Genomic DNA, 24,302 nt, shown 5'->3' with positions numbered 1-24,302 from the left:
TTGCCATCGGGGTGGTGATTTCGTCTTCCTGGATTCCTCGTATGAGAAAAACATTTCACACTTAAAGGTTGAGTTCAGGGAAGTTTTAGATAAATATATCTAGAGGCATTAGCAGTAAACCAATCAGAATACTTGGAACGGCCGGGATGGGGAATTGGTGACACTTAGAATCACTTACTCAATCTCACGCATCTGTGGAGCGTATGGCTTTTTGTTATATTATACCTATGACAGACAACATGTGAAACATCGTGCTATCAAAAAGGAATGTGTTATATGACAGTAAACATTTTAATAGCCTCCCTATGGATATAAAAAAATCAAATTCAAAACATAAGATTATTTAGAGCCAAATTAAAGAAGTAGCCTACCTAATTTATCACGCCTTCTATTCTGTAGGTGAATTTATGACACTGAACAAGGTTTCATAAATATTTCTGTCTTGTATTAAGGATCGACAGGGGAATGTATTTATGTAGATTAATTTTATCATTTGTGTTTTTTTTTAATATTGGAGTTGGCGGAGATTGTTGGAGCTTGATTTCTATTCTTGGCGGAGATTAATGGAAATTTTGGAAAATACAATTATTTTGGAATAAATTGGAGTATTAACTCAGTATGAATATCACTTTCCAAATAATTAACATTAAAGGTTCGTTGGATTCTGGTAAAGGTGCGGTATGGCCAATAGACACTATTTGTTGGATTAAGACTGTATTTAACACACATTCATTAAAAACGAAAAGAAAAAAAAAAAAAAACTTGCAGCCCTCAAATTAACACTTTCGAATTATTAGTGAAATGTTGAATTCTCCGTCTTTTGAGTTCACTGATGTAATGAAAACACCTGGAATACCATGTAAGGTAAGTGAAAGAAAATCATAAAAAAGAAACTCAGAATATAAAATCAGCTATAAAACGACGCAATAGTAATAATTTGCGAATGTGTTCATATTTCGCTATTAGAACTCTATTTCGCGATTTGTCGCGATTGTTTTATCCGCATATTATTAATCAGAATCACTTAATTCGTAAAGATTAGTAAAAAGCTATTGCATATCTATTATGTCGTGATTTTCGCGATCTCCATAAATACCCGGCCCTGAGTATCGATAATAACTCCGTGTGTGTATTAGTACATTGTAAGACTCTTCTGTGTATAATTCAACTAGACTGTGACTATAATTACAATTTTGAAATACTATTAATATTTTTTATGCGTTCTATATTCTAGCTGTGAAGCGATGTACGAATACCATGAACTTTAAATAAATACTATACAATACAGTCACCATGAAACTGTTCAATTACGTATCTTTAGGAACGTATTTATTACTAGCATTACTACTGTAATGACAGGACGCTTAACTTGTCGCTATTCGCACAGATTCTACGCGTCTGGCTTATAAATGGCGCTAATGTCGAAAAGCGAAGACCACTTAGTTCGTCAGAGACAATCCAGAATGCACCACAAGTGGAGGGTCTACATTACACTGGTAATGCTAATAATGGAAAATTGTTGGGATGTCACAGGGGAACCGGAGTACCCGGAAGGAGCCTCGTGTTGCCTAAAATAAGTTGTAAATTCAGGGTGGGATTTGAACCCGACCTCCTGGCTTATAAGCCCCATGTGCATCATTGGGCTACCGTATTATAATTAGGATTATGAATCCTACGACCTATTTGATTGTAAAATATGGGTGAAATGGAAATTTAGCGGTTTACTAGTAATACAGAAGTTACGATTCAAACACAGTTTCTGAAAACTATCATCTGAGTACCTATGCTTTAAATGGTTGTGGTGGAAGCAATAGTGAATTGAAGAGCTTAATTCCAAACTCCACCCAATCAATTTTTTTATCATTCGTTTGTTTTTGTGTTAATATCTCTTACTAGTATTATATAGGCCTACATGTGTTTCACTATAATATCATTCGAAACTCCATTAAGTCACATTGAAATTAAATTGGGAAAAAATTAATTTTCTTCTGAAGCCCACCCAAGTCATGAAAAAATTTAATTCCAAACCCCTCTTAAGTCACATACATATTCTCTGACGTCATTGATTGCTGCACAATTCCGATGATTGTTTATTTTGACATTTTAAAGTTGAGATGGGCAGGACATGTAGCACGTATGGGCGAATCCAGAAATACATATTATAGAGTGTTAGTTGGGAGGCCAGAGGGGAAAAAAGACCATTGGGGAGGTCGAGACGTAGATGGGAGCATAATATTAAAACTGATTTCAGGGAGGTGGGATATGATGGTAGGGACTGGATTAATCTTACTCAGGATAGGGACCGATGTCGGGCTTATATGATGGCGGCAATGAATCTCTGGCTTCTCTAAAAGTCGTAAGTAAGTATGCCGTTGGAGGTATAATTGCTATAAACCGTTGGAAGTATAATTGCTATAATTTTGGCTATATTATTCAGTATACAATAGAAGGTGAAGTAGTAGAGTTCAAAAGTCAATAGGGAAGAAAACATTCTAAAGGTGAAGGAAACTGGGTAAAGAGAAAACAACCAGCCAGAAATAGTAAAAAAAGCCCGTCGTCCACCAAGGTTGAATGGATGATCATGGCGTAAGTAATGACATCAAATACTTAAATACTGTTAAAATTTGTGGAGCTCAATGACGACAAGCGAGCTTTCTATGAAGAGGTACTCAGTACTGTATGTACCCTCCGAGAGCGATGAGGAACAGGTACTATATGATAATGCTGAGGAATCATTCCTATAAGGTATTCCGCAACTGACACTATTAAAAGTTTTTTGTTCAGTATTCAGTAATATATTATATTCGTTAATTTCCCTGAGAATGTAAATTGTTTAAGACAGGTGTAATTATTATCTGTACCTTCTGAACTGGCAGACAAAGTCGCGTACAAACGTACAAAAGTACAAACCACGCACGAGTCACTAAACCGAAAACTGTGAACTGAAGCAATGGTAAATCTGGCTGTCCTAGCTGACTTTATTTGAGGAGAACGGTCCAGGATTGGGGTAAGCACACGTGGCAAATGCAGTCCATTGCTTGACCTTGAGCCGGCAGATAATAGCATAAACTAGTTTATTATTGTCCATTACTGTGACTATTTTCATTAAATGTAATTACTTAAGTGGTTTCTGGAAAAAAATATATACATATATGATTAGAGATTCCATTTGAACCTTAAAGCTAACACAAAATTGTTTCACACTTAGTATGTTGTAATACATAACAATACCAAATGGATACAGTTAAAATAAATTACATTTAAAATAGGACAACATGTGTTTAAATTTTTTGTTCCTCATAATCAGAAGAAAATTACTTAGGTGGAGTTTGGAAGTAAGCTCTTCAATTATTTTAAAGAGATTTTGAGTTGGACATTTTCCAACACTAATGAAATACATAGAGGTCGACAGTCACGAAGCTTGAGTTGTGAGGGTGCTAGGAACAATAGACTGTGCTGGTACTATTTCGAATTAATAATAATAATAATAATAATAATAATAATAATAATAATAATAATAATAATAATAATAATAATAATAATAATAATAATGTTTTATTTTCTCTGGCAGAGTCAAGGCCATAAGGCCTTCTCTTCCACTCAACCAGCCATAATCAATACAATACATATTTAAATTACGAATATTTAAACTACGCTTGAAAGGTTCTCCAGCAATATTCTTCAGTTAAGTTTTAACGACTAGTAGACTACATATTTATTTAAATTTAGATAAACCTATAAGGTAAAGTAGTAACTTAATTTATGAGCTAATTTAATTCAATCAATTATAATTAATTTGAGATTTGAGATAGCTAATAGAATGATGAAAATTAATTTAATATAAGCTTACTAGAACTATATATAAATCTAAAATATATTTCTATAATGAGAATATTAATGTAATTGCCATCAGAGGTTTTGTAAATCTATTTAGAGAAATTAATGATAATAATAAGAATGGACAGATGTTAGTTTCATTATATATAATAAATATTAATAAGCAATTAATATGTTAAGTAAGAATTTATGTAATTTTGACCTAAATGAAGTTATTGTCCAACAACCCCTTACATCACTCTGTAGCGAGTTCCAATTTCTAGAAACTGAAACCGTGTAAGATGAAGAATATAAAGATGTCTTGTGGTAGGGTATAATGAGTAAATTGTTATGATGAGATCTTGTACTTAGCTGGTGATATGCGGATAAATTTTGAAAACGAGAATCCAAATAGATTGGGATAGCAGTGCGCAGAATTTGAAATAAGAGAACAAGAGAATGCAGGGCTCGTCGATCGCTTAGCCTTAACCAAGACAGAGTTTGGAAATATATTGTCTGTAATGAGGCGATATCAGCGATTCTACTGGTTAGCAACTATCTATGGATGCATATTTACTACGTATTGAGCTTCGTGACTGTATATACTAGATTGTGGTTATATCCTATTCATTAAGGCAATTACAAATAGTTAAATCCACTTGAATGACCGAAGACTGAATATAAAGCTATAGATACGCAGTAGTAGGCATTCGGAGAGAATAGACTAACTCATCAGGCAACTTCACTTCATTCTCTATTTCACTATCTATAATTTCTCGCCAACGTTTCGGAAGTTGAAGCTACCTGCGCCTTAAAGTGAAATAGGAGAGAAAATAGCATCCAGGAGCCCGTTGCAAAATACTACTTTCACTTGAGTGATTGACGACTGACAACTTGAGGCATAAATTTACATAAAATACCTGTACGTATATTGCAACCATTTCCAATACATTTTTATATTTATAAAAAATCGGTATTGAAATGCGATATAAATGAAACTTCTTTAAAATCTTAGATCTTGTTTCAGTAATTCGCCAATCGAAACAAATACGTTTACAAGGAATGGTAAATTCTTGGCTAATGACCCTGGTCTGTTTCTCCATGTGTTTGCTCTGTTGTGTACCCTCGAACTTTTAAAACTTAAGAACATTAAAAGCGGAAAATGGAAGTAACGTAGTGATTTACAAATATCGTGAAGTAGGTAAACAGAACAAGGAGAAGGCAAGGAGAATAAGGAGAAGACAAAAAGAAAAACGAGTAGACAAGGAGAACATAGGAAATAGATCTACAAGGAGAACGAGGGACTAAAAGCAGAACACGTAGTTACGCATAAAGATATACATCGTAGTAAAGCTATGCACCTGTCGATTTTTATTTGTTTGATGAGGAAACGGTGAAATGGAGATGAACGATAATAATAAAGAAATATAGATTATGTTTATGTTACGTATTCGAAAGGGCACAAAATATCACTTTGTTGGCTCGCGGATAGAGGATTACTGCTCTATTAGAGTGGTTCCCAACTTTTTTTGACTGACGACACACTTTACTGAATGCCCACGATATCGCGACACACTTATTTGTTTTCATTAATAATAACATAATAACAAGATGGCGGAACTCTGTATAAAATATTTTATAGCGGACGGGGAGGTAATTACTGTTCACTGCACGGATGTCGTTCGTTCTTAACTTCTTTTTCGTCCAACTAAGACTTTCAAGGTCTAAGTGGAATTCATTTATACATATTTGGGTTCCATGATGAAAAACTTTAAATAATTGATTACATGCCGATCTTACTCGTGTTAATTATGTAAGCATGTGTGGCTTACACACATACTTACGTAATTAACACGAGTAAGATCGCCATTTAATCAATTATTTATATTCAAGTGTTAAAAGTAGTGTACGAAAGATTCAACATAGGCTGGAACTTTGTAACGCATTTAGGTGTTCTGCTATTAACTTCTTAAGGCATTCTTTTTAATTTTCAGCAAGTCAATTTTCAAAACTCGCAACTAAAGAAAAGGGCAATAATTTACCTGCTGGAACCGAGGACTCCCAAAACTTCAGTTTTTTGTAAGATCCTTGAATTTTGTTTGTGGCTGAAATAATAGTTTCTGTTTTGCATGCTTGTACTTATAGTTAAGTCTCTCGAAAATTTCGACAAGATATGTTACTTTCCACACCAAAAATTATCTTCTAAAAGTTTAACATACTCTAGCTTTTCGTCCTAAAAAAATAAGAAGCTTGTCTTGAAGCTCTAGCACTCGCATCATTGATTAACCCCTAGAAAGCTACATGAGAATGATTATTTTCTAAATGTTTTTTTTTTTTTAGTTTATTTGGCACCATCGACTGAATTTGACAAAACATTTCCGTACATAAAACGCTCGGGATTTAGTTTATATTCATCTCCACGCCACGTAAATCATATTGCAAATATTCATCACTTTATACTGAGTGTTTACGAAACGCAGTACGTTTTTGTGAAACTTGAGGGGAATTTTCGGTCACATTATTTGAATTAGCACTGCTGTCATCTAACCCCGAACTTGATTCAGATTGTCTTTTTCGAATTATAAATTTGACCATGATAAAATCTAAATAAAGCACTTTTAATAAAATAGTCGCACTATCACCCGTTCACCCTATATACTGAAACTGACCAATACGTTCTGACGATTCTAAACTCTGTTTATTACTAAATGGAAAGAGTAAACAAATAAACTAAGCATTGTTGCAGGTGTTCACTTTAATTCGAATTATCGCCAGGCAGAAAACTTAAACTGAGAATTGTTGCAGGTTTTCACGTTTCATTGGTAAAGTCTATCTCAAAATAAAATATACCATATCAAAGACTTCATTGTAAATAAAAATGCGTTGTAAAGAGACTTTCTGAATGGCATAACATTTATTTTTCATTCCAAACGTTCGCGACACACTACATGGGGCTGCGCGACACACCGGTTGGGAAGCTCTATTACGATGCACAACGATTATCTCAAGTGCTATTAAGCATAACATTAATCGTCAATCGCTATCTAGTACTAGGATTAAGAATTATGGACACATTACATTTAGGAATAGACTAACATAGCAGAGAGACGCTAAGCAACTTTGTTTTTGAATATTGCAAAAACCTCTTAGAATCAAATACACTTCGTCAATGTACTTTATCTGACAGTAACAATCTGTTATTATTATTTCTTCGAAGCATTTATGACGTACTTTCTGATTAAGTTGACACGTTCGACGTAATACTTTCTAGCATGTACGTTTACATCAATGTGTATTTAAATTAACTGATAATTCTTTATTAACTGTCATTTTTTAATCACAGACAGTATCTGTTACTAATCATACGGCGTTTATGGAGCAATGGTAAATAATAAGAGTGAATATCCGAAAATTCCGTCTCACGCACGCTTTTTCCGCCATACATATCACAAGACCCGCCCAATATCTATACTAATAATAAATCTGTAGCCGAAATTTTTCTGGTAATTTTCGATTTTCCAAAAATAATTGGTCCTAATATATATAATTAACCACCCTGAAACCGAAAATCGCATTTTTGAAATTTTTGTTTGTATGTCTGTCTGTATGTTTGTTACCTTTTCACGCGATAATGGATGAACCGATTTATATGAAAATTGGAATATAAATTAAGTTCGTTGTAACTTAGATTTTAGGCTATATGGCATTCAAAATACTTTATTTAAAAGGGGGTTATAAGGGGGACTGAATTAAATAAATCGAAATATCTCGCTTATTATTGATTTTTCTGAAAAATGTTACATAACAAACGTTTCTTTAAAAATGATTTCCGATAAGTTTTATTCTTTACAAAATTTTGATAGCACTGATATTTAATGAGATAAATGAGTTTTAAAACTAAAATAACGCCATCTAAGACGGTGCAATGAATTAAGAACAAATGACTTCGTCTATAAAGGGGCCTTGGACAACAACAATCGAAACAGGGGCCTTAGACATCAACAATCGAAAGCTATTAAACATAGCCTACAGAGAATGTTTCTGTGTTTTTATGAAGTAATATCAGAAGCTAAATTAACCGATTTGTATAATTAATTATTATTTCACCATTGGAAAGTGTAGTTTCTCTAGATGGACATAATGCTATAATGCTATTACAGTAACGTCTGAGTAAATCGAGGACAGGTAAGATTAAAATAGCTTATTATGCACAGAAAATTTGATAGGCTATTTTGTACATTCGTTTTCTGTATTTCTTAAAATAATATTTATGTACACTCATTTTAATCTCAGAGAATTAACGAATAACGAGAGTGTATTGATTTAGTATGCAGTAATAGTACGTTAGCATAGCAATCCATTATTTTACAATTCAAATTTTAACTATGCTCAATTGAATCGTGTTAAAATACATAAAATATATATGCAATAAATGCAATGCAAAAAAAATTGGGTAATGAGCGAAGCAGATTATCTTGCGCTGTTGTAAAAGTTGTTCCCTGGATCAAACGTCCTATTTTAATTATGTAATTACTTTATATTTATTTCTAACAGGTGCAGCGGAGCGCACGGGTACGGCTAGTCAATAATATTATTAGAACACTGATGTTTGTAATGCTGAATAATTGTGATTGCATTTAGAATTAAATGTTTATATTATTATCTAATGATTTAGTAAACTCTAGGTTGCGGTATCTTGTTTACTAGTTTCAACCTGTGGACTATTATCAGACCTTTTTTTAGTTGGTTATTTAACGACGCTGTATCAACTACGAGGTTATTTAGCGTCGATGATATTGGTGATAGCGATATGGTATTTGGCGAGATGAGGCCGAGGATTCGCCATAGATTATCTGGTATTCACCTTACGGTTGGGGAAAACCTCGAAAAAACCCCAACAGGTAATCAGCCCAAGCGGGGATCGAACCCGCGCCCGAGTGCAACTTCAGACCGGCAGACAGGCGCTTTAACTGACTGAGCCACGCCGGTGGCTCCCTCAGAACTGGAGCCTAGTATTTAACACATGAAAGCAATATAAACTTTATATTTCGAGTGTTAAAAGTTGTGTAATCAAGATGTATGATATAGTAAACGTAATTCTACTCTGTTTTCCTGAATTATAGTCTAGAGTTTCAAACAAAATTATTTTTTTTGGATATAAAAGAAAATCAAGCATGCTTACGGAATTTAATCTGTGTATCAAAATGGTGGTAATGTTATGTGAGATTTTACAGCTTTCATCATTCGTGAAACAGTGAAGACATTCTAAAGCCGGGCACCATATTTATTTTCAAATGCTAAACATTGTTTGTCATGTTTCACACAACACTGATTTTTCGTAACTTTCAAAACTGCGTTTAATTTTTAATATACTAAATATTAGCTTTTGGTCAAAACACACTACATTACTACAACCTACCGTTTGTGTAACTTTCAGCTAGGGACGTTATTAACTTCTGTATCACGAACTTCCACTTTGCACATTATGAAATGACTTCACACGCACTTTGAATGGTGAAGGAGTAATATTACTGCACAACTCGCCATTATGAAAGCCATACTCCTTTACAGAGTGTTGGAAGTATGAAGCGTTTCTTTACTTCGATAGATACTAAATTAAGTGCAAAGAGAAACCATTTGTAGAGACGGTATCTGTTGTATAAAGGTCTAAATACACATTAGATAAAGATAAGCTTAAGCTGATAAAATATATCGTCATACTGAATTGTAGTGAGAACAGAATAGACTATCTTGCATACGCATGTCTTGAGTTTCTACGTAAGGTGGCTAAAACAGGTTGTGTGCTGGTTTTTTACAATAGTGGCAAAAAAAAAAAAAAATCGGACCGACCCTTGTAGCTGATTTCAGAGCCTTATTCACTCCAGAGCGCGATAGACTGGTAATTAAGAGTTTCGTAGTTCGAATCGTGCCTGGGAAGGAAACTTTTTTTTTGTTCCTTATTTAAATTTATTCCCAATGCTTTTCGATTGCAGCGATATTTAACTACTTAATTAACTTATTATTCCCAGAATATGAATTTTACCAGCAATCGAAAAGTATTGGGAATAAATATGAATAAGGAACAAAAAAACTTTCCTTCCCAGAAAGGATTCGAACCACGAAAGTTTTAGTTACCAGTCTATCGTGCTCTGGAGTGAACAAGGCTCTGAAATCAGCTACAAAGGTCGGTCCGGTATTTTTTTTTGTACTACTGTATATTGTAACATAGCAGTATCAAAGTCACTCCTTCCGTGTTGTACTCGTATACACTACAGTGGCTACTTTCCAAATAGACGTTATAATATATTATAGTTACCGGTTATACGGAGACTGCGATACTTCGGTAATGGCATAATGATGGAAAGGTGTTCCGCAACCGTTTATTATTTTCTCTAACATATACTGGAGTATAATATATATCCTACGCGATCTAACTTTGCTTCTCTGTGATAACAAGCCACATGAGTTCTGTTTCAAACAGGGAAAAGGCCAGTCAAAATACTCGTACAACCTCAATGTTACCACCTTGCAGTGGTGGAGAAACTCAATATAAATAATTTAGAGGCCTAATCGGAGAAATCTAGCTTTCATATTTTACGTAAATTACGTGTAATTTACGTCGTGTAAAAAATTTAAAAAAGCTAATATTTTACACGGTCTTCTACGCGGTGTAAGAAATTATTTTCATGGAAGTAAACTAATAAGTTACTTTTCTATATGCTTGAAGACTCTGTGTTAATGTCTTTTTAATCAATTATCGAGCATAAAATGCACATTTTGTGCAGCTTTATTTTCAAGTTTTGTGGGAATAACACAAAGTTCTTCATACCTGTTATGTAAAGGTCAGTTACATTACCATTGTTCTATATGGTTTGAAACTTGGACTCTCACTTTGAGAAAGAAAGAGAGGTTAAGAGTGTTTGAAAATAAGGTTCTTAGGAAAATATTTGGGGCTAAGAGGGATGACGTTACAGGAGAATGGAGAAAGTTAAACAACTCAGAACTGCACGCATTGTATTCTTCACCTGACATAATTAGGAACATTAAATCCAGACATTTCAGATGGGCAGGGCATGTAGCACTTATGTGCGAATCCAGAAATGCATATAGAGTGTTATTTGGGAGGCCGGAGGGAAAAAGACCTTTGGGAAGGCCGAGACTTAGATGAGAGGATAATATTAAATTGTATTTGAGGGAGGTGGGATATGATGCTAGAGACAGGATTGATCTTGCTCAAGATAGGGACCGATGACGGGCTTATGTAAGGGCGACATGTTCCTCCGGATTCCTTAAAAGTCGTAAGTAAGTAAGTAATAATGTTGTTTGTATAATGGATACCTGTAATACCGATCGAGCCGTGTAACATGAGAAGTAATTGCAATTTTTGCCACTATTGGCTTGGGTTTAACACACTTCAATAGCCTCTCGAAAGTATACACAGAGTTGGAGGTTTTCTGTTATTTTTCTATGCTCACGACTGTGTCTTCCAAACAGCGTTAAAACTGCGCCTTAAAACTTCGCGTGCAACACAATACTTGACACATATTTAACAGACAAATCGGATGGAACATTATCCTAAGTTGTTTACAATTGAAAAGGTCAATCCGGTCAGATTAGCTAGTGCAAGAATAGAGATTTATTTCACATCACGTCTGTGGGTTTGTCTATAGTGCTCACAAGTGACACCCCCTCTTATGTACTAGCCTGAGCCTTTACAATGTGGTAGCGCGTTTGTAACACAGTCTCCTTCGTTTAATCTTTGAGGTCATCTCATTCGACGATTTCATTCAAAGAACACACACACAGCATGCCAGTGCTAATCTAAGATGGTCCAACCATATCTGCCTTCCCTTCCCCTCCCACATACTTAGCCTACAATTTATACTCATTCATTCATATTTAAAAGAAAAAACTTACAAGGGGCCACTCAACTCCGTGGCAGAGTCCAACTGCCCTCAATGAAACATTTCCTGTACAATGGAGTGGGACGATGCGACTCATGTTCTTCCCTATAGCTCGTCAGGAAGTGGACAGCTAGGGGAAGGGGCATATAACTTGCATTGTGTTACTCATATCTACTTTATCGAGAATTCTATATATCATAAGTGGCATAAGTGGCTTTAAATCTTTTCAGAATAGCGATTTTTACTTTGAGTACCCTAATTAAACGCAGAAAAATATGGGAAATGCTTGTTATTATTCTGTAGAGAAGCTTTTATCATCCAGTCTGCTCTAAAAAAAAGCTGAAAGTTAGAATTCATAAAACAATTATATTACCGGTTGTTCTGTATGGTTGTGAAACTTGGACTTTCACTTTGAGAGAGGAACATAGGTTAAGGGTGTTTGAGAATAAGGTGCTTAGAAAAATATTTGGGGCTAAGAGGGATGAAGTTACAGGAGAATGGAGAAAGTTTCACAATGCAGAACTGTACGCAATGTATTCTTCACCTGACATAATTAGGAACATTACATCCAGACGTTTGAGATGGTCAGGGCATGTAGCACGTATGGGCGAATCCAGAAATGCATATAGTGTTAGTTGGGAGGCCGAGACGCAGATGAGAGGATAATATTAAAATGGATTTGAGGGAGATGGAATATGATGGTAGGGACTGGATTAATCTTGCTCAGGATAGAGACCGATGGCGGACTTATGTGAATGCGGCAATGAACCTCCGCGTTCTCTAAAAGTCATTTATAAGTAAGTAGTAAGTAACTTTACCCTAGGATTCTGAGTCAAATGGCTGAATCTCTTGTTTTACACGCTGCAGGATTTCATCTCAGTCCGAGTTGAAGTTTTTTTAAATTAAGGTTTATTTAACGACGCTCGCATCTGCAGAGGTTATATCAGCGTCGCCGGTGTGCCGGAATTTTGTCTCGCAGGAGTTCTTTTACATGCCAATAAATCTACTGACATGAGCCTGTCGCATTTAAACACACTTAAATGTCATCGATCTGGGCCGGGATAGAACCCGCAACCTCGAGCACTGAAGGCCAGCGCTCTACCAATTACGCTACCGAGGCCGACAGTTGAAGTTTTGTTGAACTGTTACGGTGATAGGCTACGTTTTATTGTATCTAAATTGAAGGGATTGTAGCAAAAGGAGGCAGTTCCAGTTTTAATAAATGTTGTAGATCTTAAAAATAAAGTTATTTATGTAACTAGTACATGAAACTTATATTTAATGGACGAGTATTGATGTTTATGGACGAGGCGTAAGCCGAGTAGGCTACTAATACCATACGAGACCGCTGAAGATTTCATGTACTTGTTAGATACAATATTGTTCGGTACTCACTCCGTAATGTGGTTTCTAAAATATGTATTAAACTAAAATTTAATCTCATTTTCAATATTTATACAATTTGTACGCCATGGTCTTCTATTTATGAGAATGGATTTCCGATATCAATTTTATAAAGACGGCCACTTGAATAATGTGTTGTCGTGGTTACGACAAATTGAATCCGTAAAATGTTGTCATGAGTACTTTATAGGATTGATTTCTATAATAGTTCATTTAATGAACTGTTATCTTTCTCTGGACTGAGAACCAAAATAGTTATTTGTGTTATAAGTTCGTAAGTTTCTCTTTTTGGCACGAGTGTAAAGTCTGTGAAACGAGGCGAAGCGAGATAACTTTACGAATGTGTATCATACTGTGATTTTTCTACGTTAGCACAAATTAACATTAAATAAATGTATCAAGTTGGAGAGATAAGATCACGATTTCACGGTCGTCTAAACCTAGAACCATTAAGAAATAAGTACCCATGGAATTACAATGTGTTTTATTCATGATTACGATTTCATGGTCATCTAAACCGCCATATAATCAACAAAGCGGTTAGGAAAAGTTGAATGTAATATGAGTACTATAGATGTAACTTCAGAATAATACGGGCTAAAATGTAAATATGAATGTTAACATGCGTTACTGTGGTGAATAAAATTCACTTCGCTATACAAATAAATATTTCAAATTATTTTACATGTACACAATGGGGAAAAAAAGGCACAAAATTAGAAATACTCTATTTTCGGAAATAATAGGATAATAATAATAATAATAATAATAATAATAATAATAATAATAATCCGTGGGGCTACAGCCCATGAAGGGCCAAGACCTACCAGCCGGCTTCTGGCCTCACGGCCACATGCCGAAGCAGAGGTGAACGATCATCCAACCAGAAGGGAGGTATCGTGTGGTCAGCACGATGAGCCCCCCCAGCCGTTATGGCTGGTTTTCGTAACCGGATTTCGCTACCTATCGTAGCTTCCCAAGTGCATCACGATGCTGGGAGGGCTCCGGTCCCATACACTGGCCGAAATTTCTTCCCCCATGAGGACTCGAACAAGCGTGCATTCCGTAACGCGAGTCTCAGGCAGGATGCCTTAGACCACGACGCCACGGCGCGGGACATTTTAGGAAATACATAACATTAATTTATAAAGAATACACTGTTGGAAAGAGTAGACTTTAAAGATGAGGACTTTTTATTATGTTTTTTTGGAGGTCAATACACAATGATGCGAAAAATGTGGTTTTTGAAGATAATATTACTTCAAAATGCAGAAACTGAATGTTGGTAAAATTAATAATAATTAATGATCTTTCAAATAGGCCTAATCAAAATTAAAAATGATATTCTATGTGACCGCCATTTGCCCGCACAATCATTTGTAGGCGTCTTCTCCATTGTCCAATAGCACTGGATATGTCTTTGATCAAGCCGGTCCCAACATTCACGAAGGCGTTGTCTTAAATGTTCATATTACAAATTCTTGTTTTGTAGTAATGTAGTTGACTCCATACAAAATAGTCCATAGGATTAAGATCTCGTTTGAAACTCCGGCGGAAACCAACAGAGAATCTGAAAAATGCGATCTTTCACGCAATAATATCTCAGAAGGGATATCATGTCTGTATCTTGCTAATCAATCGTTGTACATTTGAAACAGACCATTCTCGCTGAGTGTAGTTCTTTACAATTTGACGGGCAGATAGATTATCATATTGGTGCAAATGTTTAATGAAAATCTTGTCTTCGTTCGTTAAGCGACCCATTATTCACAAAATGAGAACTCAAAACGGAAAAAGACAAATGATGATAGCACAACAAACGACTTGGCCTGCTGAACTCTTAAGACCATCCTACGTAATGTTTGGTTCGGCATAAACGATCCATTTTGCACTGCCTTACAAAAAATAAAAGATAATGCTTAATAAATGGTAAAAAATTAAATATTACAGTACTTTCCCGGTGTACAAGGACTGTGAAATTTGCCTGTGAAATAAACTTTCAAGTGAAATTATTAGCTGCTGAAATATAACCATTTAAATTTTGTGCCGTTTTTTGACCCACTGTATATATTGTGAGCTGTACTTGTAATAAACAGATATAACCCTCAAAGCTCTTTATTCTTCTTTAAATGCATTATTATTCAGATTTGAAGTACAACTCCAAATATGTAGCCTAAGCAGTATGGTATATAGTTTAAACAAATATTACAGTAGCCTATTGGAAAATAAATCAATTTCCTCCTAAAGGGATACATAAAGAGAGCAGATGTACAAAACGTTCGCTTACATAATATAGGTACACCGGCGGCGTGCGACCGGTACGACGGCCATAGGCTACAACACACTGCAAACCGCCTCCCGCTCGCTTGAGAGTCCAATTCAGTCATCTGTAGGAGTGGTTGTATTGATGTTAGACTGCGTGTTATTCTTCTGATTATGTTAGAGAGACTGAACTGGAATTCCGAGCGTGAGGGAGGCGGTTTGCCGCACGTTGCATGGCCTTTGTGCCGGTCGCGCGCCGTTCGTCGTCCTAAATGACGTAAGCGAACACACTGTATGCCTTGTGCGAGGTATCGTAATCATTAGAATAATAACAATTTATAAATAACTTAAATTATAGAAAAAAACTAGGTTCGATACTGTGGTGGGGTGTGTGAGGCGTTACTTACCTTTTTTACGCACTAGTGTTTTAAAGGCTCACTTTACACACTGATAACATTAGGTAAAATGCGACTTTACTTTACTATCGAAGGGGAAAAAACTATTTAAGAGGAAGTTTAAATGTCCTAGCTGACAAATACTGAAATTTTATTTTTTACAGTTTCTGAATACTTACAGGTCTTTCTGCTTAATTTGACGTTTCATTCATTAGAATATTTATGAATGTTTATTGTTAAGTAAATGTTTGCTTTAAACTCGATTTATTCAAAAGTGATTTTTCAACATATGCTCCATTTTCTCAAAAGCTATTATGTTTATCTGCATGACATTTTTGATCACATAATTCAGCTAGTACTGTAATGTTGTGCACGTATTTTTGTTAAATTTTCTTAAACAAATTAAATGTCTGATGATTTGTTTTAAAAATAAGATATTTGTAAATGAAGTCAGGTTTTTTTTATAATTAATATTTAGAAATAATTGATGTTCAATGTATTCCAAATGAATGAATAACCGTCCTATAAAAATCACATTTTTAAACCAAATAGTATGAGATAATGGGGCATTCACATGGCTTTTCTAACACTGATAAAAGGATTTTAAATTTCTCCTTAAAAATTATTTATTGAAACTGAATTCAAACTTTTTTGCACACTTAATGTCCATGTATTAATATATCATTCAGTACTAATGACAGGTAAAAATATGCTTTAAGATAGAATAATGAATTTTTAAATTTTTGAACGTGTTTCCTTTATGCACCAAATGATGGCGTAAAATTTTCATGAAGTAAGAGATAAAAAAAAACACCAAGTTGTAGTGTCACAATAGCATCTCACCAAAAAAAAAAAAAAAAAAAAAAAAAAAGTGTAACTCTTTACTTCTTCCAAATCTTAAAGTTTCAATGTTGACATAACATCTGTTCTGTGGAATACAATGAATGAAATGAAAAACAACCTTTCTGCTTGCCATAAAAAATATACCTACAATGCTCCCACCCTTCGGATGCAGCTTCATCTGTTAAGCAACAAGATATCTAAACACTAACACTCGTAGCTTCTGTCTTTTTGCATCTAACGAAAGAGCCTGTCTTTCTGAACGAGATATGATATATGACTTGAAAATGACAAAAAATGGAGCGGCCTTCTTTTTGCTGCAACTCTTCAATTGTCACTTCTCTCAAACCTGGCGGTTAGGTTAAAAATAAATACGAGTTTGGAGACTTTACAAGGAACAGAATTGAAACTATAAATGTGTAGTAATCATTTTAAATGTTCAAGCAAAGAAAGACGATAAATTGAGGTTAAATTTAACGCTTTTATGCCGAATATTATTCAGAATATAAAAATGAAATAATTTATGATAGTTAAAATTTAAGATATAAAAACTGTACTCTGCCACTGTTCTAAATAATTTGATGAGCAATTTTGATTTAAAGCTTTTTATAGTGAGCTCCGATTTAATTCTAAATCAATGGCATCAGTTGCATCAGGCATTGCACTTGCTGATTATTCGTTGATTATTCACGATATAGGAACATTCACTACTAAATAGTTGACACTTTGTAACTAACGCTTCTCGGCATAAGGAATCACGCACTCTTTCAAATTTGTTTTAATACATTAATAAGAAAGTCCTGATAACGATCCCCAGTTAATCTCTGTGGTAGCACGTATGGTCCTATTAATCTATCACCAAGAACGCATGCCCCTAAGTTGATTGAGAATGGGTGCTGATGCCTTGTTTCTTCAACTGCATGGGGATTTTCATCAACCCACACATGCTGATTACGAAAATTCACAACACTATCTCTACTGAACCCCGCTCATGTCCGCAACCAAACTTTTGTTTTCAGTATTCCTGGCGACGTATCAGTATTCCACGCCAGGGGTGTCAACTACAGTATGATTAGGCCTATCTGGTAGTCTGCTGTATTGTACGGCAGAGAAATGCATTGCCATGAATGGACGTCACACTGAGCACCTCCTATGAAAAAGTGTTCAGATCTCAGAAACTATGTGTTGTAGGACTCATGTTTATTATACATTATTTTCTTGTTTTGATGCATACTATCACCTCCTAAAATATTGGATAATTTTTTTTAAATACTCTGTATAGACCCTAAAAATTTAGAAGCATGAGAAAGGTTGTAACAGATGTATGCAAGAAAATCTTGTGTAATTTTCCTTCCAGGAAATAAGTCTGAGATAATTTAGGTGCTGTTATTGATGCTGTAATTTATTGTTCTAATTTAAAATTAAGTTAATTAGTTAATTTTGTCTTGGTGGAATTTTCATGCCTCAGCGCGCATGGTCCTCGCGGGTATATGAAGCAGCCTCAACCCACTTCCTTGTATACTATTCTTGTCACGAGTAATTGCCTTCAATAACTCCTGCTCCCTCTTGTTTACCGCTCCATTTCTCCCCTTCCTGTCATTGTGGTACGAATCCCTTTTATAGTGTTGGCTGATGTAACATACACATAAAAACAATAGTTTGTTCTATTGCTTCGTCATCTGGTTTTCCCTTTCGACAGCCAGACAACCACACATTTATACTGATAGACTTGCAATTATTTTATGCTTCGCTGATGTTTCATTATAACATAACACTCAGGAATGCAAAAAGATACCGTAGATTAAAATATGTAAATCAAGCATAAGGTCATGGGGCCACCGAGCGAGGTGGCTCAGTGGTAAAATACTGGAATTGCATCCGGGATATTTCTGGTTTAAATCCCGAGACCAGTCAATGATGATTGAAATTTATTGTGGTTTCCTCGATCATAAAATAACTAACAAGCAAACATTCTCACGGGAACAGATAAATTTAATTTTTTTCTTCCACCATGTTAATAATGTCAAAACAAGTGCTTATATACAAATTTTGGCCACCCGAGCGCAATTACGAGGGCCCTCCAGAAAATAAGTTTCCTTGGGCCGTTCACAGAAATGAAACACAATTTCATCGAAAGATTTACTGGAACAGATACAACAATAGTTGAACTACTTTTCAACATATTCCCCGCCCGAATTCAGACATTTCTCATCCCGTGGGATCAACAGAGAGGTGCAGACGACTGTCACACATTGGTTGCGATGCCAGGCGGCAGAATTCTACCACACAGGGAAAACAAAAGTTGATCCCACGATATGACAAATGTCTCATTTCCAGTAGAGAATATGTTCAAAAATAGTTAAACAATATCTGTATCTGTTCCAAAAATCTTTGCATGAACTTGTGTTTTCTTTCTGTAAACGGAGCCAGGGAAACTTACTTTCTGGGGGGTCCTCATAATTGCGCTCCTGTGCCAAAATTTATATAAGCACTTGTTTTGAGATTATTAACATGGTGGAAGAAATAAGTTTTTTATCTGCCCCCATGAGAATGTTTGCTTGTAAGATCCTAGCTATTTAAAGTGTTTATGCCGGATTGGTTTCCATTTCAGCTGCAGACCTACAGATAATGTATCGAAAAACAGCAATCCACTATAGATTGTAAACATGTCTGCTCATATGTCCACAAGATAGCATGGGGGTAAAGAAAGTGGACGATAGGTGACAGCAATTCAATGTATCAACAGCAAGTGTACCACTTTAGACAGTCGACAGTTGTAAAATGACCTTGCAGTTAGAGGAATTATAAAATTAAACCTAATATAAAGAGTGACAGAGGATTTGAGAAAATCGTTTGATTGCATCGTGTGCTGACAGTATTATTGTTACAGGAAATATGACATTACTGTTGGAAAGGCAATTCTTCAAATAACAATACCATAACACAACAATGCTGAGCTTACGTAATTAGTCAAGATGGCGCTGAACATTGGTTAATAAAATGACACTTTTCTGATGAAGCTGTTTTCCATGTGAACGGACATGTTAATCGACACAAGTGTCATCATTATGCTAGAGAGAATCCTCAAGTTATTGAAGAGACACGTTTAAGATGCGGAAAAGTCACAGTTTGGGCTATGATTGGATGGGAAGGATTGTTAGGAATGCGAATCTTGGATAGACTATTAATGCTGATCGGTATTGTGATATCCTTAATGAAATTGTGGTGCCAGTGATGCAAAGTGCTAAATGAAACTCAAAACATAAGATTTAGGGCCAAATTAAAGAAGTACCTAATTTCTCACGCTTTCTATTCTGTAGGTGAATTCATGCCATTCAACAACGTTTCATGAATATTTCTGTGTTCTATTAAATATTGATAAGTACTAAAACTTTATGTTATACGAACACTACCGACAAATTTTTCTATTTGAGTTAATAAAGGAGCGAATGCAGCGGAGGTGGTTCGAAACATTTGTGTCGTTTTCGGAAATAGTATCATCGCAGAAACTACTGCAAGAAAATGGTTTGTCGTTTCAACACCCCGTAAAAAAGTTAATGTCCATCCATGTGCGTGATGATATGCGCCTGGTGGGATAAAGAAGACGTCGAGTGCTACGAATTGCTTCCCAGGAATGTAACCATAACTTCTGACATTTATTGCCAACAACTCAGACGCCTAGCGGCCGCAACTGAAGAAAAATCACCGAGAAGACTGCTGCAATACGATAATGCACGCCCGCACTCCGCTAACATGACGAAAGCAGCTGTGCAGGATCTTGACTGGGAGGTGATTCCACATCCCCCATAGGCTATTCTCCGGATCTTTCGCTCTCAGATTTCCACCTTTTCCATTCTCTATCCAACAATCTTCAAAGGAACTCCTATGAGAACGAAGATGCTCAATACAAACTTGACGACTTCCTTAACTCCAAACCAGCAGATTTTTTCTGATGTGAAATCGGAAAACTACTCCAGCGTTAGCAGAGAGTCATAACTAATGTAGAATATATTACTAATTAATTAGTCTTGTATTCATCTGAAATAAACCTTTTGCCACAGCGAAAAAATGCTACGAACTTTTACATCAGTCCAACATAATATAACCTATTTGCGAGCTACCCTCGTGTATGGGAATGGACTTGTACACACTGTTATTTTATCGGATGTGACGTAGGCATTTCAATGACAACCGATGTCGTCGAATTTCCGTTCCACAAAAAAAAAAAGTTTTATTTAAAGACGCTCGCAACTGCCAAGGTTATATCAGCGTCGCCGGTGTGCCGGAATTTTGTTCCGTACGAGATCTTTTACATGCCAGTAAATCTACTGACGTCCACCGTTGTGGCTGAGGGGTTAGCGAGTCTAACTCCGAACCCAGCCAGGGTTCGATCCCCGGTAGGGAAGAGTTGCCTGGATGAGGTTTTTTCAGGGTTTTCCCTCACTCCTATGAATGAATATCAGGTAACTTAATCAGGCGATTGGAACCCCACTCATCTTCGCCACTTCCTTTCCTCCTCTATCATCCTTTCATTCATCATCCCGTTACTTCTTCTGAGTTTCAGATCGATCTACAGGCGGCCCTCCGAAGCTGCTGGCTCTCTCGACCGGCCTCCGTGGATTGTATTCATTTGATGAGGGATAGCTTCTGCAACGGAACCCGTGGCAGACCTTCTCGGGGGAGGACTTCCGCCTCGGACCGTTAAAGGAGCCTGAGGTTAAGTGAGATATGGTCCACTTTGCAAAAGGTCCTTTCTACGAAAATGCCCAACGTTTACAAATGTCCACATAGAAAATTCGTCCATGCCTTAAAAATGTCCTTACCTGAAAAGTCCTATGTCAGCAAGTCCTCTTCTTAAAAATGCTCTACGTTAAAATATGTCTACAAATAAATTCGTCCATTTTTCCTAAAATGTCCGACAAGGAAAATTGCAAGAAAAGTGCCGAGAAATTTATTGTCATTTCAATTATGTTATACATATTACATATGTAATACAAAAGCTACATCTATTGTTAAAAAAATTACCTCATTATATATAGTGCGGTAAGTATTTTCAGTGTTATTTGCAGTTAGGTAATATGCTAAAACTACAAACTACAAAACTTCCAACAATGCCATGTACTGTGAAAACTGAAAGAATTGATTTGGTACAGTCTTGAACGTACCATCACTGAAAATCATGTCACTGGCAGCCAAACGTTCTACATTTCTGTCGGTGGCAAACATTAACACTCGTCCTTCATTAACACCTGAATCAAAGAACATAACATTTTGTCCCCTCAATGTTTTGTTGTAGGGTTCAACAATGTCAATTTCTCTTATTGATTGAGGAAGTGGAGGACGATTTAGCTTCTACTGATAAGAAACCATTCCGATTACTGCATTTCTTTGTAGAAGACTTGCGATAATTTCTTCGTTATGAACTCCAGCAAGTTTCTGTCTGACAACAGAGCCGGGAGGTTAGTTAGTAACTCATCGCTATTGAACAACTTTGTATGTTGGACCTTTTTGTATGGACTTTTCGTATGATGGGCTTTATAATAAGATGTGCCACATAGATGTCGGGCTTTTTCACACCATGGACAAATTGCATGTAGGACTTGAAATGTTGGACTATTTAGTTTGTGGACATTTTTTGTGGACCTTTTGTACTTGTGGAGATTTTGTTTTGGACCTTAGAACCTGGAAGCGTTGCTGAAGCAGGAGTGGTACATGGACTCTGTTGGCTGTAGGGACCGGTCGTTAAGGGGTGTCAAGTGGTTACGTCGGTGGGCACGGAACTCCTCCAGTATAGGAGGATGTACAATTGACCTCAGGTCGTAGTGCGTGGGATGTTCCTTCCCTCCCTCGTAACAAGGGGGAAAAAGGCAAAAACTTCTGACATGAACATGTCCCATTTAAGCACTTGTTCCACAAAATCCTTCCATTTTAGGGTAGGTCGAATACATACATTCGCCAAGGAGGTCAGGGTTTGTTACAGAAAGTAGTCAATTTACTATTATTATTATTATTATTATTATTATTATTATTATTATTATTATTATTATTATTACTTACTGGCTTTTAAGAAACCCGGAGGTTCATTGCCGCCCTCACAAAAGCCCGCCATTGGTCCCTATCCTGAGCAAGATTAATCCATTCTCTATCATCATATCCCACCTCCCTCAAATCCATTTTAATATTATCCTCCCATCTACATCTCGGCCTCCCTAATGGTTTTTTTTTCCCTCCGGCCTCCCAACTAAAACTCTATATGCATTTCTGGATTCACCCATACGTGCTACATGCCCTGCCCATCTCAAACGTCTGATTTAATGTTCCTAATTATGTCAGGTGAAGAATACAATGCGTGCAGTTCTGCGTTGTGTAACTTTCTCCATTCTCCTGTAACTTCATCCCTCTTAGCCCCAAATATCTTCCTAAGTAAGTTATTCTCATCATAACAATTTACTCATTATACCCTACCACAAGACATCTTTATATTCTTCATCCTATACAATTTCAGTTGCTAGAAATTGGAACTCGCTTCCGAGTGATATAAGGGGTTGTTGGACAATAACTTCATTTAGGTCAAAATTGCATAAATTCTTACTTAACAGATGAACTGCTGATTAATATTTGTTACTTATAATGAAACTAACATCTGTCTATTCTTATTATTATTATCGTTAATTTTTCTAAATAGATTTACAAAACCTCTAATGGCAATTACATTAATATTCTCATTATAGAAATAGAAATATATATATTCTCCCTGTAACATAGTCCTAGTAAGCTTATATTAAATTAATTTTCATAATTTTACTAGCTATCTCAAATATTAAATTAATTATAATTCATTGAATTAAATTAGCTCATAAATTAAGTTACTACTTTACCTTATAGATGTATCTAAATTTAAATAAATGTGTAGTGAAGAATATTGCTGGAGAACCTTTTAAGTGTAGTGCAAATATTTGTAATTTAAATTTATGTATTGTATTGATTAAGGCTGGTTGAGTGGAAGAGAAGGGCTTATGGCCTTAACTCTGCCAGCGAAAATAAAACATTATTATTATTATTATTATTATTATTATTATTATTCTTATTCTCAAACACCCTTAACCTATGTTCCTCTCTCAAATTGAAAGTCCAAGTTTCACAATCATAAAGAACAACCGGTAATAAAACTGTTTTATAAATTCTAACCTTCAGATTTTTTGTCAGCAGACTGGATGATAAAAGCTTCTGAACCGAATAATAACAGGCATTGCCAATATTTATTATTATTATTATTATTATTATTATTATTGTTATTACTATTATTATTGTTATTACTCTAGCAGTAGGATCAGTATTAACAAATGCCGTTCTTTTTTTAGAGAAACCACATTAATTCACGTGACCTTTCTTATTTGTTAGCATAATAAATGATATTCATTACGGTATAACATGAAAAAAAGAAGACAAGATTTTAAAACTATTCATTTACAATACGCTGTAGGCCTATGTTTATGTAGTACACTATCTTAAATAGCAATTTCATGCTAACTGTAGGCTATAGATCGTCAACGAAACCAAGGCAGTATTTGTAGCACGCGTCGCTTCTTTTGAATGTAACCACAGATTATGCAAGTTACGAACCCGTTCCTTCATGTCTTCTCTCCCCCACGCGTCTTGTATGGGCGGCTACATATTTCCT

General features: G+C 35.6%; 1 protein-coding gene across 4 annotated transcripts in view; it reads right to left on the bottom strand.

Annotated features, from left to right (window-relative positions):
- Positions 1-24,302, bottom strand: part of LOC138703391 (ras-like GTP-binding protein RhoL) — a 204,237-nt gene that overhangs the window by 40,308 nt on the left and 139,627 nt on the right. Inside the window, exon 1 of one of the 4 annotated variants that reach the window (XM_069831222.1) lies at positions 9,236-9,443. The exons of the other annotated variants lie outside the window; for them this stretch is intronic. The gene's annotated coding sequence lies outside the window, so the exon portion shown is untranslated. Of the gene's footprint in view, positions 1-9,235; positions 9,444-24,302 lie in introns of those variants that run through there. 4 annotated transcript variants of the gene reach the window in all.

The sequence above is a fragment of the Periplaneta americana genome, chromosome 7 (assembly GCF_040183065.1).
Source record: "Periplaneta americana isolate PAMFEO1 chromosome 7, P.americana_PAMFEO1_priV1, whole genome shotgun sequence".
Classification (NCBI taxonomy): Eukaryota; Metazoa; Arthropoda; class Insecta; order Blattodea; family Blattidae; genus Periplaneta; species Periplaneta americana.
The sequence above is the reverse complement of the archived record's forward strand: the minus strand, read 5'-3'. Positions and strand labels throughout refer to the sequence as shown.